We start from the raw sequence: 18,546 nt of genomic DNA on the forward strand, positions 1-18,546 counted from the left end.
TGAACCTATCCATGTCATTCTGAAACCGAGGCTTTTTATTACATTTGTGATTGGCAAGGATTCATGCGGTGTTGATGGTATCATGTTAAGAATTTTTAGATAACTTGCGACACCTCATCAGCCTGACAAAGGTCAGGCCAATTGTTTCCATCAAAAACGTAATTTGGATGGTGGCACATTTCTGACGCGACTAAGAGAGAGTGCCTCTCAGAGTAGCGTACAACAAATTTTACTTCCAATGCCAAGAGGTCATCACTATGTGTCGCGGTGTAGTAGTCTTATGAATGCTCCCATTAAGGTATGGTACCATAGAGACCCTTACATTTTTATGTTGTAAAGAAAGTTTGGGCTTCGGGCAATATTAGACTTTGAGTTCGGCTGTCCGAAAATATTCAAATTAAATATTCATTAAAAAATGGTTCTATCCTATTTGAGAATGTTCCATTGAGTTCCTAAAAATGAAAATTATGAAAAAATACGCTTGATAGGAAAGACCGAAAGACTGAATTTCGTAATAAGCCCAAAATAGAAATCGTGAGTGACAATTTTGTTTAAAATTTTCGCGAATTGCAGGCTTGTCAATTTCAAAAGAAATATATGTATCCACTTACTCACACCCTATTCACGAGAAATGTGGTTACGTTTGCGTATACGTTATACCCTAGAGTAGGTCATCTATACGTATACGTTCCAGCATCTCAACCTCTTTATTTCTATTGAACAAATTATACATACCTGTATACACCACGTCAATTCAAAAGACGAGATACGCTGATGTATGCTGTATTGGCGACATATTTATGTAGTCTTTGATGTCTTCATGAAACGCGCGGATAATGAGACGCAAAGCTTCCCTTTGCGATGGTCTTTACAAAGATGTTTTTATTTAGCTGTACAATATGAGAGACATTTGATCAGACGGAGGAATCAGCACGATTATTGGTTACTCACCGCATACGGGGTACAACAGATGAGCGTGGCCACGGTGGGTCTTCATATGATTTTATCTGTCATGCTATTCCGAAAATAAATAGAGACTTTAGAAAATTGTACCTTCAGAGAGCCAAACACTTTTCTTAATGGCCAGCCCAAATTTTCCTCAGGACCAAGTTTTCCAGATAGTTAGTTCTTTATTTTAATAAATATCATCAATTTTTCTTTATTTAAATAAAGTAACAACTACATGTATCTGGAAAACTGGGTCATGAGGACCTCTGGTCAGTTGGCGAAATTCAGCCTTTTGATCCATCTTACCAAAAACATTTTTTCATAATTTTCATTTTCAGGAAATAAAATTCGGTGCACAGGCAAAATTAAGTCGAACAAATGATACTTGATATTTATTTACATGTAGCTCTGAACTCTCGAACATAAATGACATTAGTGCAAATCTGTCTGTTTCACATGCTGCGCTAGTACGTATGTGAACTCATTAACACACCATTTCCTTGTTAGCTTGATAAGCATGTTAAACTTTTTACTCCCAGACCTAAGGGAGATTACGTAAGATTACAACAGCAGACTTCCACAGCAATCAAGGTAATCAGGATTATAAGCAAAACTCAGACATGAACGGCATCGGAGACGAAATTGTTGCTGAAATAATGGGTCAGGTAAAAAATTTCAAGGATCTTTCAGCCGATATGGGATAATGCCTACACTTCACTATATCATGCCTACGCCAACTGACCATGGGTATTTTTGAACTCGAATAGCCATTTTCTGTCCGTTATTAATGGCACCACATAAAAAACCTGTACCCCGATATTGTCAGGTGTTCTGTTACTTGTGTTTTATTAATGATTCACTTACGATGTTCTGGCCATCACTGGATCGACAATGAAACCCGAGTCAATCTCCGATGGGACCCGGATTAATCTAACAATTACTCGAACGATACCATCTTAGCGCTAGTTAATGTCATTTCCTGAAACAAGTGCCTTGTCAATACTAGTCGGGTGTATTATTCGATCGTCAGGCTATACAGTACCAGATACATACAAATGTAGCTGCATCCAGTCCTACTCCCGTGTGTGGATGGAAGTCTCTCAAACTAAGATAGTCTCAAATTATTCGGATTTACCCGCGCTTGTACAGTATGCGCATTTCTCTTTCCCGGTGTAACATTTTCGGTTCTTTCCGACTCAGGGACTTCATCGTTTGGGAACGCTGAATGACAGTATCTCTCTTTGCCCTTGTTTGGAAAGTCATGGTCTCCCTCCAGCTGTCTATTGCACTGAAACACAAAAGCATCGGAACAACCAGAAACGTTACACCGGCCTCTAACGCAGGATGCGAAGGAGATTTCGTTAACGTTGGAGTTTTCTTTGGGAAGCACGGCATATTATTTTGGCTTCATGGTAGAGAATCTTTCTTTTAAAAAAAAAACGGGTGTCTCACCAGGAAATTGAAAAATGACAAATATTTGGTACCTTTGCTGAAATCTGCTTTAAAACAACGTACTTTTCGTTTTCATATCCAACAAAATATCATTGCTTGATATGGGTAATGTAAAAAAGTCGGTAAATCAATATGATTATCGTTAGGTTGAAATGAAACGGCTGCAAGTGGCATCATAAAAGACGATTTAAAAACGACATGATTACTGGTTTTCCATTTCGCCCGAAGACGCAAAAAAACCCAACAATACTCCTGCATTCAGTGCATGTGGATATACGCGTGCATTGCCGTGCTTGGGCAGTGGAGTAACGACCCAATGTCGTCGCGCCATGGCGTCGATGATAAGCGACACGCTATAATCAAATAGATCCTTTATCAGGTGACGATTTGTTCACACGTGATACGATGGAAGTCTTCCCTAGCAACTGAGGGATGGCTGTAAGGACTGATTCCGTGTCGTCATGTTTCAAATGCACTAGCTATAGAATGAGCGAGCACATAAGGAATACTATAGATACCATGCGTTACGAAATGCCTTGCCATTCTAAGAACGATTCTCTCTGACTAATGTATTCAAAAAACGGTGAGCGAGGTGACGAATTCATCACAATGGCATTTTTAGTTTATCAGTTGGTACTCTTCGTTCCTTAAGGACTCATGAGGGCTCCGGTCAGTAGCCTTCAACCTCTCCGGCAGAAAGTCAGTGAGAAGATGTTTCCTCTTGTCAGACCAAAATGCGTCATCTCCTTTTCTATAGTACCGTTTTGTCGTTTCGCTTATTTTCTAAATGCAAATGCTTGACGGCCACATTCATAACACTAAAAAGCAAACAGCAATAATATATTGACCCAACCCAAACCAATTTCTGTTATCAAGACAGACATGATTCTTTGTCATTGGAGGAGTGCGTTTACACTCACGTTATACACGTCCTAGACGTTCAGACACATGTTGGAGCTCTCAAGGTCTCTTATATGCCACCAATAGGAGGTTTCTTTACGGCAATTGCCATATCGATATTTGTAAACCACTCACAGACGCATTGTAGCTGCTATTCCTGACCATCATTTGCGTTATTGGGCGGTGCCTGCTTGAAACTGCAATCAAGGGGAACACGATGAGGCAAACACTAGGAGGCTGTATACTCAGGGTGTATGAGAGCCGGGGTTGGCCTCGGGCGGAATGGCTTAATGAAATCACCTTCTCCGTCTCCCTGCAATCTCTAGCAAATCGCCTCGTGGAGTTTCACCCGGTAAGATCGTTCGATGATAGCTGCGATGGAGGGGGAGGGGGGGGGGCTGGTGGGTTTACCGCTAACTAAAAACAGTGAGGGTCTTCCAGTACCGTGGCGTGTGTGATCTGTATGTAATTTCACTCTCTAAACACTTTTGGCGAGTTGTGCTGTAGAAGGAACACAGGACCCTAGACAAAACCTACGCCGACGTAGATAGCTGCCCGGCCTCTTGATCATCACACGACTCTTCCGTGACTGACCGGAATCGAACCCGGTGTAAGAAACTAAACTTAAGTCCTCAGAGGCGACGGACTGAGATGTTTCCAACCCGCCATCCCGACGTAATATCTTGTCTACTGCATGGCGACAGTTTCTCATCAAGTGCAAAAACCCTACGCTCCTGCGCATTTCAGACAGCGATACAAAATTGATAAACAAGTGAACAAAATAGCTGAGATTAGTCTTGTTTTGCTATGATTAGTACATCCCCAGACAATGATATGTCTGTTTGTGACGGGTTGAATGATTTAACGGAAAAAGGCTCAAAACAAGATTTTCGCCAGAAATGCGCTTGTTGGAACACATTCTTGGCATTTTATCTCATTGGAAGATATTGCTTTCAGGAAACAAGCACCCCCATTAAACGATAAAAATAGGGTCCTGTTTTGATGAAGATTAAAGGAATTTTTTCATCCGGTGACGCCAAAACTGATAGACACAATTTAAAAAATGACACGCCACCATTCGGTGCCAATTCCCGTCACACTTGTTGTGTGTGGGGCGGGCCATCGCCGGTCTACACGGAGTTGAACTTGAACCGGTTGCTGTGGTAACAAATGTCAAGACGCACTTGAACGATTTGCATAGGGCGAAAAAGTGCGCTAGGTCACGCACCTGAAATAAACAATTGAGCCGTTTTCCAGTGAAATCATTAGTCTACACGTCAACACTTTTTTCGGGACAAGCCCAGGCAGGAACGTTTTCACAGTTAGACAGACGTATCGTAGCTTGTTATACCAAATTTTCGCTGTACGTTGTGTAAGACAATTTCAGGGTTTGGAGGGTAAATGTAGGGGGTATATTTTTTGACAGCTTTTGATATGCGAATCGTCTTTTAGCCGGTGCGGTTGGGGGAATCTGACCCCCGAAATCACATTAAGTAAACCTATAGGGCTGAATTTTCATCATTTTTTTCATCAAACACTGCTCAATTTACAATTCAAGAAGAACTAGACTTTGAATGTAAAACTATATACAGGTATCAGCGAAACTACACATTGATTTCAAACTGAACCACTTACTATTTGATACAGGTGCGTGACGCTATACCTGATACAAAGCAGTGGCATTATTACACGTAACCGCAGACCGAGAGAAATTTTCAAAATATTCTGCAATTTTTTTTAAAGAGTTCCGGTTTTCTATAGTCGACAAAATGGAGTTAGTCTAACCCTGAGCACAGTATCAATCTGACAGCGTAGACTTTTCTGTGTCTCCTGGTAGTAATACCAAGTGGGTCCTCACTATATCAATGTTTGCACTTACACCACCGACAACACTTGTCGAGGAGCGTGTTCCAATAAAGAGGTGATGTGGTATTAAATATTAGCATCGGCGACTGCGCTCGACTGGGAGAGTGACGGCGTTGCTCTGGAGATGCCATAGTCATCCCCCGTAGCTCAAGCCGACCGTAAGCCTAAGACGCTTCCGACCATCTTGTGTCTTCTGACAAAGACGGCTTAAGCGCTGTGCAGGCGACATGTCGTGTATGTCGTTGTGATAACGTATACGCCACACTCTATATATTGTTGTTGATCTCTCTTGCAGATTAAAGGCAGCATCACTCCTTAGACTTTTCAACTTGAATCAAGATGGCGGACACATTTTTCCTCTCATATCAACCGGTCAGCGATGACATCATCTGTAGAACAATGCCATGAAATAGTAACAACTATCGCATGGCACGTGACCGTAAACAGCGCGACGTGATTGGTCCACATACTAATGAAGTATGATAATAATTATTATTGGTCAATTGAACCTCATGTTGAGGATAGCTGAGATGGTTGGTCGGGTATCAGAGATTGGCATTGCGGTGGTGACTGTCAACTAAAATGGCTAGTTTTGTCCTACATCTGTGACGTACTTATGGTGAACCAGAGACTTGCCTGACGATTTAGACATGTTTTTCTTGACCCGTAGTATATTCTGGAGCGTAGTTCTACCACCACCACCACCACCACCAAAAAATTAGGTGTATGCCATAAGCTTTGTAGTCTGCTAATTAACCGTTTAGAAAAATCTTTATTCCTTCTGTTTTTCCCGCGATGACATTCACGATCAGGACATGATAAGGAGAATTCATTGAGAGACCAGCGTTTACTGTAGCTTTACGACTTTTTTCAGCGTAACAGTCGTGATTCACGTGACAGATTACGTATTGTGAGTTATTCCGTTTGGTTCTGGTTCAGCGTAACACGAATGAATCGAGTCATGATACATGTATTACTATAGATTTGATGTCTAAAGCCTCTATGCAGCCAATGTTTACATGACCACATTTCCTTCTCAGAAACAAAAATGGAACCTACAGAACGAATTACAATGCGTAGTCTGTCATTCAAATCACCACTGACACTGATTTGTCGTACAACAAAATGCGGCAAGATTCCTCTGGAGACGAGCTCTTGCTACAATGCGAAGATTAGGATGGACAACGGTAATAAAGCCACGAGTTAGTCCTAAATGGCCAAGTCAATTGCCGTCATTATACAAGTATCACAAATATCAATAAACCACCATGAAGAGTCGACCGAGCAGCAAGTAACGTCAATGTTTTGCCGACAACACCGCAATATTTGTCACTAGTGGCTACGACGATAATTGAATCCTAGCCAGGCAAATTAGTAATTCTTTTGTGAACACAGCTACTGTAAACAGGAGCCCGCCGGAAAGCTCGTTAAGCCGATTTGTCGGTTGGACCAATTACCACAATCAATGACGTTGTTTCTCAAGTGTCTGGCGGTTGACTATTAAAGGACGGCATCGGCGAGTTCGTGACGCAATTTGCTGTACGTTACAGGCTGCCCAGCAAAGGTTACGATATGCGAGCTGTTGATTTTGACAATTTCAATAACTCATTTCCAGCACGCATCTCTTCAAAACTGGTCGTTTTCGAGAGGACAGATTTCCACAGAGATTCTATGACGGCCCATGGTATATTCTACGACGGGATTCCGTCATAGATAGCATATATTCTATACTGTGAGTTTCATCACAGTGCGTATTAAATCAACGAGAGTGACCGACCTCACTAATTCTGAAAAATGAAATTGTAGATTAGAATCTGGAAATCTGGAAATTGTAATAACAGATGAGTGATAATGATACAACATTACACTAAAAGCAGTTTTTGATAAAGTTTTTAGGAGACCCGTCATCAATTTTGTAACGGATTCTTTCCAAAAATATTTAATTAACTCATGGTAGAAACGACCGTGTCGCTCCAAAATAAATTATATGGTAAAACGATATATATATCCGTATATGGGCTATATCCACATGGGAAAGCCACGTCCGGCACATATCCGTATTGGTACAGTCGCCAACATACGAGGTAAGCCTGTCAAAATAATGAACAGCCTTCTTAGATTTAATCTGAACATCCTCCCCAAAGTGCTACAATCGATTGCTTTTGAATCCAGCAGGCGAATCAATCCGAGTAAAAAGCTTATGAAATGTTATCAAAATTGACGACTACTTTTGCCTTTTGTTGCCAATGTTCGCCCAGCAGTCTCGTCAAATGCCCCCAAAGGAAAACATGTGTCTGCCTGGCGATGATCGTCGAGATAGGCCATACTGGATTTAGTTTGTGTAGAGTGATTTTACAGTGGAAAATAGAGACGTTCAGACAATTAAATATGATTTAAACGTGCACTTTTTCGCCACTCATCATTTGCCACCAAAAGCAATAACGTGTCCAACGACTTTTACACGAAATAGAAGGAAATAGAGGATGTCGAAAGACTTTCCTTATACCTTTAATAATTTAAACCCGAGGACGACCTTTAAATGAAATATCAAACATTTGTAATGACATGAATTGGATGAAGACTTTTACTCGAACGATTGAAGTTTAATGACCTGAACCTGTAGCGACATTTACACAAACGATTATACCTAATATGACAAAATCTGAGGACGACTTTTACATGAAAGCTGAACCAAATGACCTAGATCTGACGACGACTGCAAAAGATACCACTTACTCTACAGTCTGAATAGTGTACTTCTCATCGAGCCACCATCCCACAGCAGCTGCGGTAATGCTTGGACAGCGCTGAAATTAATAATCCTGTGTTTGATGGGCGCACAATCAATCCACAACCCGACAGCTGTCAGGCTTAACAAATAAAGCTTTGTCCTCGCATGGACCTCATCGGCGAGGAATGGCTATTTCAATTTGTCTTATCTCCCATGTTATAATTTATGATGGATCGATTTCAAGTATATACCGTATATCATGAAACCGGCTGCATAGGATGTTGTGGAATAAGATTAAAAGTAGAGAGGTTCCGATTTTTATCCAAGGCGGGTTTTTTTCTCTGGTTGGTGTCACCAAGTCAATCTCGTTGTTCAGTATTATTGTTTGAAGGCGAGTTTTGTAGGTCAACGTATTAAAATCCTATGTTGGGTCATACTTCGAGAAACCTTCACTGTGTGATCTTGAAATGTTAGTACATGTGTATGTCATCGATTACTCTTAACAGCCAAACATTGTGCCCGAAGCGTTTTGACCTTGACCTGATTTTCAACTCTAAAATCTCACTGATATTGGCACGATGTTTTGAAATAATTTGGCCTAGACTCTTCAAATTTGATATGTTGACACCTTGTAGACATTTCTATATTTTGACCAATAGTGAGGTCAACGTGACCTACTTTCTGGTGTAGATTGGTCAAGGTCATTAAAGCACATAAGGGTCATATCTCAAGAAGGATTCACTGCGCGTTCTTTGAATGTATTCCATCGCTTAATTTGATCAAAGTTTGATCAAAGTTTGATGTTGTGGTTGAAACATTTCGACCTTGACCTAAATTCCAAGGTCAGAGATATCAAATTCTCGGCTGGCCACTTCATTTTGGTGTTCTGAAGGTAGTGCATCATTTGATACCTTAGCTTTTTGTCATGGATCAACTAAGATCGCCATGATATACCACTTAATACATAACTTCAAATATCAACCATACATACAATACACGTGCAATGGACGCCGATACTGGCAGCGAATATGATTGAATATCATGTCTACTTTGGGGGATGGGTTAACCCAGATAAAACATTAGTGTAATCCGCTGGAGTAGTTGACTGTACCACTGGGCGTGCGTTCATTTATGCGCCATTCCCGCTAATTCGTCTTAGCTTCTCCGCGTCCCGATAATAATTGCTGAAATAGTTGGAGCAGGAGATAACGACAAATTGCTCATTGTTGACATAAATCATGCTATCGAATGGATTTCGATTGCAGACCAATTTGCTCCGAGTACTGATCGGTAAGAGCCTGGTATTCACTTTAGCATGTGCGCTTACACGTGTTAGCGCCCCGTTCGGTAACCCATGAAGCTACACCTTCATGGTTTACCCACGTGACGTCGCAACTATGGCATGTTAGTAGCGCCTGTAAAAGCCACGGTGGTGATTCAAACATAAAGTGTTCGGGCGTTCCTAAACAACCACTGAGAAACGGAAACACTCAAAAAGGTTACAACGGTACTTGTTCATTCTCCCGAGTTTAGAGAAATAACTACAGGGTTAAGTGTCCTGCCCAGGGACACTGAATCAGTCCGCGGTGTCACCCGGGTAGAACTCACGACTTTCGGGTTATGATCCTGATGTCAAGGTTTAGAATATCCTAGGATAGAATGCGCGGCGAACAAAGGATTCTTTTTTTCAATATCCGAGGCATAGATGGTCGTGGCCTTGACAACACCATACATCATAAGCCGACAGAATACAATATGGCCGGCCGGACACTTTTTCCAAAGGGGCATTTTTGACTGCAACACCAGCACCCTAACCACAACTCAAACAGTTCTGATGCCATCAGAATAATACAATCATGACGTCCACCTATGACATCATTATGTATAGTCAGAACGACATCATTACATCAAGATGTCATTCTGACATCATCGGATTTCCTTCCGAATTGTCTTTCCACCTGATTACATGGTGCTTTGACCCAACAGTAAAGGCCGTGGCTAAGGCTAAGCGTAAGTGCACGGCTGTATAGTTATTAAGCCAGCTCTCGGGTTATTATTGAACTGTCGATGGGATCGATGCGAGGTGATCTACATAGAGTGGTATTGGTATCGCCAGGGTGATTGATTGAATATTAGTGTTCAAACGGAGTCACTATGGGCTCCGAGCAATTTCATTACGGTTCGATTACGAGCTGTTAGGCCGGCCTCCCTCTTGTCTCTGGCTAACAGGGTGGGTTCGATGTGTCTTGGTGGAGTATTGGCTGAAGAGCTTACTCTACCTTTTCCTGCGCGTACGCCATTACGTTTTTTTGCACTTGCCTGTTTTGGCCTACCGACACCCGTGAAATCTGTTTCAAGGGGGCCGAAGTTATCATGATTTGCTCTAATAACCCTTTGATAAGGCAGTAAAACAATGGGAATTTGGGCCTTTGTTCAAGCGGGGTTTTGTTTGACACAATTGGCCTTATATTTGGTTAGGCCAAATTCTTTTAAGCGCGAGGCAAGGGGGAAAAGGTATTGGATGCTTTTATGCAATTTTATCATCTTCAGAAAGTAAAATTAGTCGCTTGTCTGGCATATGCGTTCCGTACACTTGATCCTTTGCGAAGTATGGCCACTAATATTTCTTTTCTTGTGTATTTAATCTTCAAGCAAAAACCCAATGTTCTAACCCAGATCATATAAGAAACTAAAACGCCTTACAGTATATAGCGCTCAAACCTCCTCTTACATGTCTTATTCTCCAAGATAACCCAGGTTCGTACTATTTCATTACTCTGGCCATCGTTCGATCAACTGGCGGCCAATTTAGCCGGGGCCATCGGATATCGGTGATCAGCTCGCTCATCGCCGCGCCATTGAGAGTGCAGTCCGCTTTAGCCGAGATAAGTATACCATTGTATACCGTGATCAGTTCCTAAGATTCACCAACACAAGAAATAAAACCGGGTGCAAATTCCGTTTTTTGGGGCTTTCAAACTCTTTATCAGCAGTGTATACACAGCTGCATTTACGTAATTTTTTTCAGGAATGATGGCGTTGACTGTTGCCAAAAGTTAGACAGAGATGTTTTCCCAGTTTTGGAACTGGTAGGAGCAATATCACGTAATGATAGCAATACTGGTGATACTGATAGAGCTGCCTTTTTATCAGCCGCGAGCGCAAAAAACCGCGTCGTTTTCAAAACCATTGAATAGATTTTGATGTCAAGCATTAGTTCGTCAGCTGTAACGAACCACCAGAGGACTCTGGAACGACAAAGGCCTGTCAAAACGGAAAATCTGCGACGGTAAATTACGTTTTCATTAGTAGAGTCAGGCCATTTTATATATAGCGCTTAATCTGGCAACGGATTGCAAAATGAATTAAAAATGGAAATCATTTGATAAGAAGGCTGGTTTTCTTCCTGTTGCCTGTTCAATCATAACCAAGGATTATCGCCCGCGACACTAACCACACTCGGCCAATCATTTATATAATCGTCGTTATGTCCCTGGTGGAGAGTACTAGTAACCCGAGCCACGAAGCACCGCCCGCGGCCGCTGGACCCAAGTACTGACCAAACTGAGTTATCTGGCGGACGAGGCTTGGGGGCTTAGGGCCAGCCACGTTTGATTCACGTGGCGGTCACTACGGAAACACTGCCAATCATTCCTCATCAGCCGTCATTAGACAGATTGGTCCCTTCCGGCAAAATTCGGCCTATTCACACGCTGGAAGATCAGCCTCGTACCCAGTCATTGTGTGCCTCCGCCAATTCCTGACGCAAGATTGGAATGTAGCTTCGTTTTCAAGCGGCATGATGACCAGCCACCCAAATATCACGAGATCTCGCAAGGATGCGTGTTTTTTTACAAGGCTGATGCTGGATGGGCGAGTTGCGCACCGCTCCCATACGACTTCATAAATTCCGGCTGATGCGCACTCAACTTTCACTAAAAAAACAAAAATGTAAAAGCGGCTCAGCGATTTGAACTGAAAGCGTTCTTCCTTTCCATCATCAAAGGTATCAGAGACAGACGGCAATGCGTTGTCGTAGTTAAATCAGAGTGGGAGTCGTAATCCCAGCCTCTGAGCCAAAAACCTTTCACATTTAGTCGTTATCTGATCTCATTGAAACTGTGCAAAAAAAATTCATTTAATTAAAAATTCATACTAATTAGCCTGGCGTTAGTCGTTTGTCTTACCTGTAAAGCAGTTCTTACTGAGATCTCAACAGGGTTAGGTAATTGCACCGGTGAGTGTATTTTTAGAATCTTCTTAGGGACGAGATTGATGGACGTAGTCCTCTGAACCCAAACTGTACAAACTGGAGTACATACTGATTCCAGGCGTTCGAATCGGCGCATAGAGTTCTAGGCGCAACACTCAAGAGAATGGTTCGAATCGGCGCATAGAGTTTGAGGCACGTCACTCGAGAGAATGGTTCGAATCGGCGCCTAGAGTTTGAGGCGCGACACCCCAGAAAATAGTTCGAATTGGCGCATGGAGTTCCGAGGTTACATTCAGGACATTCCTATCTTCCGCAACTCGTTATGTTAAGTTAATTTAGTCTCCGATTGAATAATAGCGCTTTTACGTCATCTAAACGACATTGGCCAAACATTGCCGAAAGATATTGGGCAATTATTATTTTTTCCTCCGATCCAAACTGCGCGTTATCTCCTGCGGACGAGCGACAAGAACATCGCTTGCTTTTATTCAAATGCAAAACGACGCTGAAGATTCATTCCGTGTTGCTGGAGGTAGAGCAACGTAAACATTATGTCATCTCGGAAGACTTTAGAATACTTTTCAGTGTGGTGGACAGGTCACTTTGACCATCAGGGTGTAGCATTGCTCAACCGTAATTGTTGATGCCTATTATTTCCACATATGTTAAGTGAAGGGACAGAGTCGTTAGCGGTCTAACTGTTGATCTTGGCTGTGTCCCTGGCCGTTACTTACAGAACTGTTACCTTAACCTAAACCTACAGATTTATGGACCACCCGTCTATAAAAACATCACAAGCATCATACATTATCCCAGAGGTGGCCTAACTGTTCCTTGCGGCTCACCTGTGAACTTTCATTTCGTTTCGCCGTCGTTCCGGTTGTTATCCCCACCCTCCTGTGTAATGCCTTACTTCCGCTTTGATATATCTGGTAACCTAGCAGCCAGTTGCGTAGGATATGAAGGCAGAGATTGGAAAAGGGCAACGCATCACTCAAAGTTAACAGAGGATCTGTAATCATCATGTTGATCATTTCATCGCGTCAGAGAAATACTGAGCGAATATCATAAATAAAGATGCATCGTTCCAGTAATATTGGGCCTACGTATTTTTATCTATCGTGATGGGGTCTATCGCGCACTTGCATTCTCATCAGTACACTTAGAATTCATTTCGTCAGTGTAGAGATTGCTTAACATTATGTTTTGACCTTTTAAAGGCCTACGCCGTTCGTTAAAAATTTCTATTTGCAGTTGAGTTGGAAACTTTTCAATTGCATGAATACGTACTAAATATAAGTTTCAGCATTGCTATTGTGTAGACAGATGTTCAAATATTATGGATGCCAAGTTTGAGCAAATTCGTATGCAAAATAACTGCACTATGGCATAGTGTATACTAACTGCGCACATTTCTACATGTACTACTACCACTACTGCATGTAATGCCACATTACAAGGCAAATATCGTGTTTATTTCAAGTATAATTCCTCCAAGTTTCAAAGCAGATCAAGATTAAGATAAACAAAAGAAGGCCTACAATCTTTCAAACGGATTTCGAAGATGATGAGTTCATCATGCTTTCAATGATGATGAGTTCTTCATGCTGGTACAGCTGCTACCCATGTCGCGCGAGCAGCCTCCGCTCAATAGTTCCACTGGTTAGCATCAACTGACGTCGTTATCAATTGGATGAGCACGGCGTCCATTTGAGAACTCCCATCGGCAAGTTTTAAGATAATTGGCACTGAGTTGGAGCTGTAGTTAGCTGTATGGCTTCGTTGAGGTGTAGCCTGTTAAATTTCTCGTAAAAATGTGAAGGGGAATAATGCAAATGAAATATCTAGCACTCAGGGAAATGACCCTGCTGAGAAAATGAGGTGACGCCACTGTGACAGTGAGCACATCATAATTCCCTTGGCTTTGATCATAAATAATTATTTTCAGTTTTCAGAAAAAGGTGAAGAGAAGTGACACTGAAATTGGGAAGTAAGATCAAAGCTCATTGTTTCGTTATCAGTGTTTGCAAGTATTGTTCAAAACGGAGAACACGTCACGTAATACAAGATAGCCCAAAAAACCGAAAAAAACTACAGGCCTTCTTCAATACCCGCAGGCCAAAAGTCCCTTCCCTAGAAGATGGAGATTTTTTCTTACAGAAAAATGAGACCAGGATAATTCGAGGCGGTTCAGTAGCTCCAGTTTCACTTTTGAGAATCAAAGCAGAGGAATTCGAGCCGAAAGAACAACGGAATTATTTATACATGAATCCCAACTTTGCATTACAATCACATCACATTTTGTATTGTGTTTTGTACAAAAAGAGGCCCAGTTATATTTTCAACTGTATGTCAATCGCAGCTGTACCAATCAAAGCAATTTCGATCCAGCCAATGTGGAAACCAATTATCGGATGAAGCATTGGTTATACGGGGAGCATATCAAATCACGTCCGGGGAAACGTGGCTTGAAACCTCTGATGCCGCTCTGCTGTATTGGCAGTCGTCGTCTGAAGTAAACAGTTATCATTTACGTTATTTCGCAGTAACAGAATTCAGGCCTCCCCAATACACTATTGCCTTTTAACAAAACCCGTTCGCACCGAGACCTTAATTTCCATTGTTCTACTGTCTTATGAAAGGGTCATCAGGGCAGCTTTTGATAACATTGCCCTCCACGAAACCGCTTTCATGGGAGTCGCAATAAGCTTAAATCGGCAAGGGCAAGTAAATATGATGATGTCTATTTTGGCACGTACTTGAAAATTATCAAACAGCTTTATTTAGCGAGATGGTCTTCTTGAAATCAATTTTGAGGCCCAGCATTCTCTAGTTCGATCGATCGAACACCACTTCGGTGATTCGGGGCATGGCCGCACGAAGACCAAGGGCATGACGTCATGACCACAGGACAAATTGGTGTTTCCCACATGTTGTCATTCTCAATTTTCATGTTGAATGGCATTAAACGACCATATGATCTAGTCCTGCTCGGCTGGATCTCAGATCCGCGAAATATCTTCGCAAATGTTTTCGGCATGATTTTATCAGGTTCCGTCATCCCCACCCGTTCATTCCGTTCCATTCCGTACACTGGATGCGGCCGGGGCGAACTAGGGAAAGTTGTTACATCAGCCTATCTCATGCACGGGATATGACATCTTTGGCGAATTTGTTATACTCGCCAATGTACTCTTATTTCAACTAATCACATGACAACCTAGCAACCTTAACTAGCAACAGAATTGAAAAATAGATGCCGAAGTGTTTATTTCAATTATATAGATACGACCCATCACTTACACACGACAATTATGAAAAGGTTACGTAATGTCAAGTATTTATCATATATTGTACATAGCAATAACCAATCAGTTGGCATGTGGTCAAAGACATTGGTCTCACTAGTAATAACACATCCGTGATGCTAGATGTGACTTGTATCACTACCAGTTTGAGGAGCTATCTTGCTTTGTTGGAAACGTGATGGGTGAAGGAAGTAATCACAGTGGGTAATTAGAAGGTACGTCATTTAACACTTCCGGTATCGTGTCAACCTAGTGGAAACAGTTACCTATTTCGACGAATTTTTTCATCGTTAATAACTTCGTAACGTCGTGTGCGTCGCGACGAAATCGGCCGTTTTGACAGTATTTACTAGGGCCAATTTTTTTAAAAAGAACACACTTCTCGAACATCCTAAAGGCCTAGACCCTTCGTTAGAAATTTGAAATTTGTACAAGTTTATATCGAATTTGAAAATTTTAAATTGCGTAAATACGCCTGACCACGCAGACTTCAAACTCCACCCAGCCAGATACATACAGCGTACTTGGGAGCGCACACGCGGATCGCACTTCCATCAACACAACGACTCCTTCGGCTAAATCATTCAGACATCGAGTCCATCACTAAAGATAACAAATTGTTGTAGTAAGTGCGATATGTACGAGTTTTAAATCGATAGCGGTCTAGTTATCAGTGTGTATGGATGATCAATACAGATGTTGGCTTGTCGATGTGACCAAGGAAGTCATATCAACATTGAGGCTGATTTTCACGGCGGGGAGAGCGGGGGAAACAGCGCTGTCTGGTGTTTGGAGGACGAGCTATATGAGAGAGATTTTAATATGGTGTGTATCAGGAATTTCAGGAACTGTACATCAAGGACCGTGCCTTTTTGTCAGCAAATCGGGGAAATATATATATTGAATATGATATTCATTGATTAAACCTGAAGCGAATGCTCTTTGTTGAGAAAACTTTGTGGGTAGCATACGTTTACAAGGCCTTACCCAATACATGGTTTATTGTCTTTAAACAAAGCCGGCTCGCAAAATAAACCTTCATTCCCATTATTCTAGTCTCATCAAAAGGTCATCAGGACAAATTTCGATGACATCGACCCCCACGAAACCATTTCAGGGTGTTGATAATAGCCCCAAACCGGCAAGGGCAAATAAACGTAATAGGAGCTCAAATCAGGACAAAACCCAAGCCAGGGGCGAGGCTTGTGACGAAATTTTATCGACACCCGAGCAATATTTGATTAGACAAAACACTTCAAACTATACATTGAAATGCGACTTTGTGTGCCTTCCGGCTGCTTCTATACTTTGCACCAATCGAAGCGGTTATGACTGCCTAACCTTAACCGCTAAACCGTCAAAACGAGGCACACTGGGCGCACAGCGCATCATGCACTGTCATCCGTGTTTCATTGCAATTAATGTGTTTTACAATTAGCGTTATAGAGACGCCGTGTGCATGGCAACGGGCTTCATGAGATAGAAGCCACACCTTAATCATGAGACTGGAGTTCCTATACGTTATTATCAGCTTATGGTGCGCTCTTCTTCCCCACCTGTTCTCAGAAAGCGCAACACCCTTACCAACCCTTGGGAAACGGTTGCCATGGTTACGAATACACCGCTGCTACAAACATTATCCCTGTTTGTGACATTTTGCATCATATACATGTAGTATGAATTCTACATTAAAATCGTCCCTATCACCCTGATAAGATACCACGAGGCTAACATGATTTTTCAGCCAACCTAATGGTATCATTGAATGCATAGAATATCTCCTGCATTAGGTTTATTGCTGTTGTTAGTTTGGGCTGTTGAACCCCTTTAAAAAAACTGTTTTGAGGGGATCGATGTTATTAAGACTCGCCCTGATAACCGTTGATTAGACTGTAGAACAATGGGAACTTAGGCCGAGGTGCGAGTGGGCTTTGTTTAAAGAAAATAGACCGTGTAGCGGGCGAGGCTGTTGCCCCAAAAAAGTGTACAGTGCAATTTTTTGGATTCTCGTAAGGTCAAAAACTGCCGTGACGTAGAAGACCGTCACTATTCACGAGGGGGGGGGGGGGGTAGATAGATATTGTGTTGTTTTCCTACTCAGGTAAGAGACCATGTCATGCCTTATGTGGATATATTGTCCTCACTCAGTTATACTAAAAGTATGACTTGTGCAGTTTTAGTACTAAGCGCTATAGTTGCGGTTGTAAAAGCTGGGCTGCTGTTGAAACGCGTGAGACAGAGCTACAAGGGAAGTCGTCGAGATAATTGCAGTTGATAGAGCTTCTTCGTAGCATTTGACCTTTCTACTGCGGAACCTTTTAATGAATTTAATGCTGCGTGGGAGGCAGGCAAGTTATCAATGTCATCTTGGAGCTTCAGTCGATACGAGGGTACTCGAGCGCCTACCGTTATTGGCAAAGGAATTATACGAGGCCTATCACCTGGCCGGGTAGCTGAAAGGCTGAGTCGAGCGTCAAGGGATTTGATAGTACTGAGGATGTGTGCCGTCTCCGCTTTGCTCATTTACAGCGTAGTTTAAATCTGACGCCTATATCAGATGCAGTTTAAAAAATAATGTGAAGAGTTTCTTACGAAAAAAGTGTTTGCCCATATGTGAAGGCCTACACTTAAAGCGAAATATCCAGAGCTTATGATGGATATACAGTACTGTGCATTCTAAAATATCATGGTATCCCCAATCTTTATTTAAAAGCTTAAGTGCATAAGCCTATTTCTGAGTGCAGAGGGTTATTGAAACTTGACCAAAACCCTCCTGGGTTATGACAAATATCACTTACTGATTAGGAGGCATTTAAAAAACCAAAACCTTAGATTGACAAGCCCATCCTTCCGCTAAGGGTACAGCGGATCTGAGCCTATTTCAATTGGCTATTAAAACCTCAGCATCGGGTCGAAAGCCCTCTCGGGTCGAGCTTAAATTTCGTCAAAACACTCGCCACTGAAATTCTGTAGCTGACCGACAGCGAGAGCGGTCAAACCTTAAACAACTCCACCAGCGCCGAAGAGCCAAAACGACCGGACATTTACTTCTGAAGCCGACTGTAGATAAATCCTAGCCGCGGGTTGATATGATCTTGGCTTGTTGGCAAGGAGACCAACTCTTTCAA

At 42.1% G+C, this 18,546-nt stretch overlaps 1 protein-coding gene across 31 annotated transcripts in view; it reads left to right on the plus strand.

Annotated features, from left to right (window-relative positions):
• Positions 1–18,546, plus strand: part of LOC135501822 (voltage-dependent calcium channel type A subunit alpha-1-like) — a 348,627-nt gene that overhangs the window by 106,703 nt on the left and 223,378 nt on the right. The window lies entirely within an intron of this gene.

Source organism: Lineus longissimus, chromosome 17, assembly GCF_910592395.1.
Source record: "Lineus longissimus chromosome 17, tnLinLong1.2, whole genome shotgun sequence".
NCBI lineage: Eukaryota > Metazoa > Nemertea > Pilidiophora > Heteronemertea > Lineidae > Lineus > Lineus longissimus.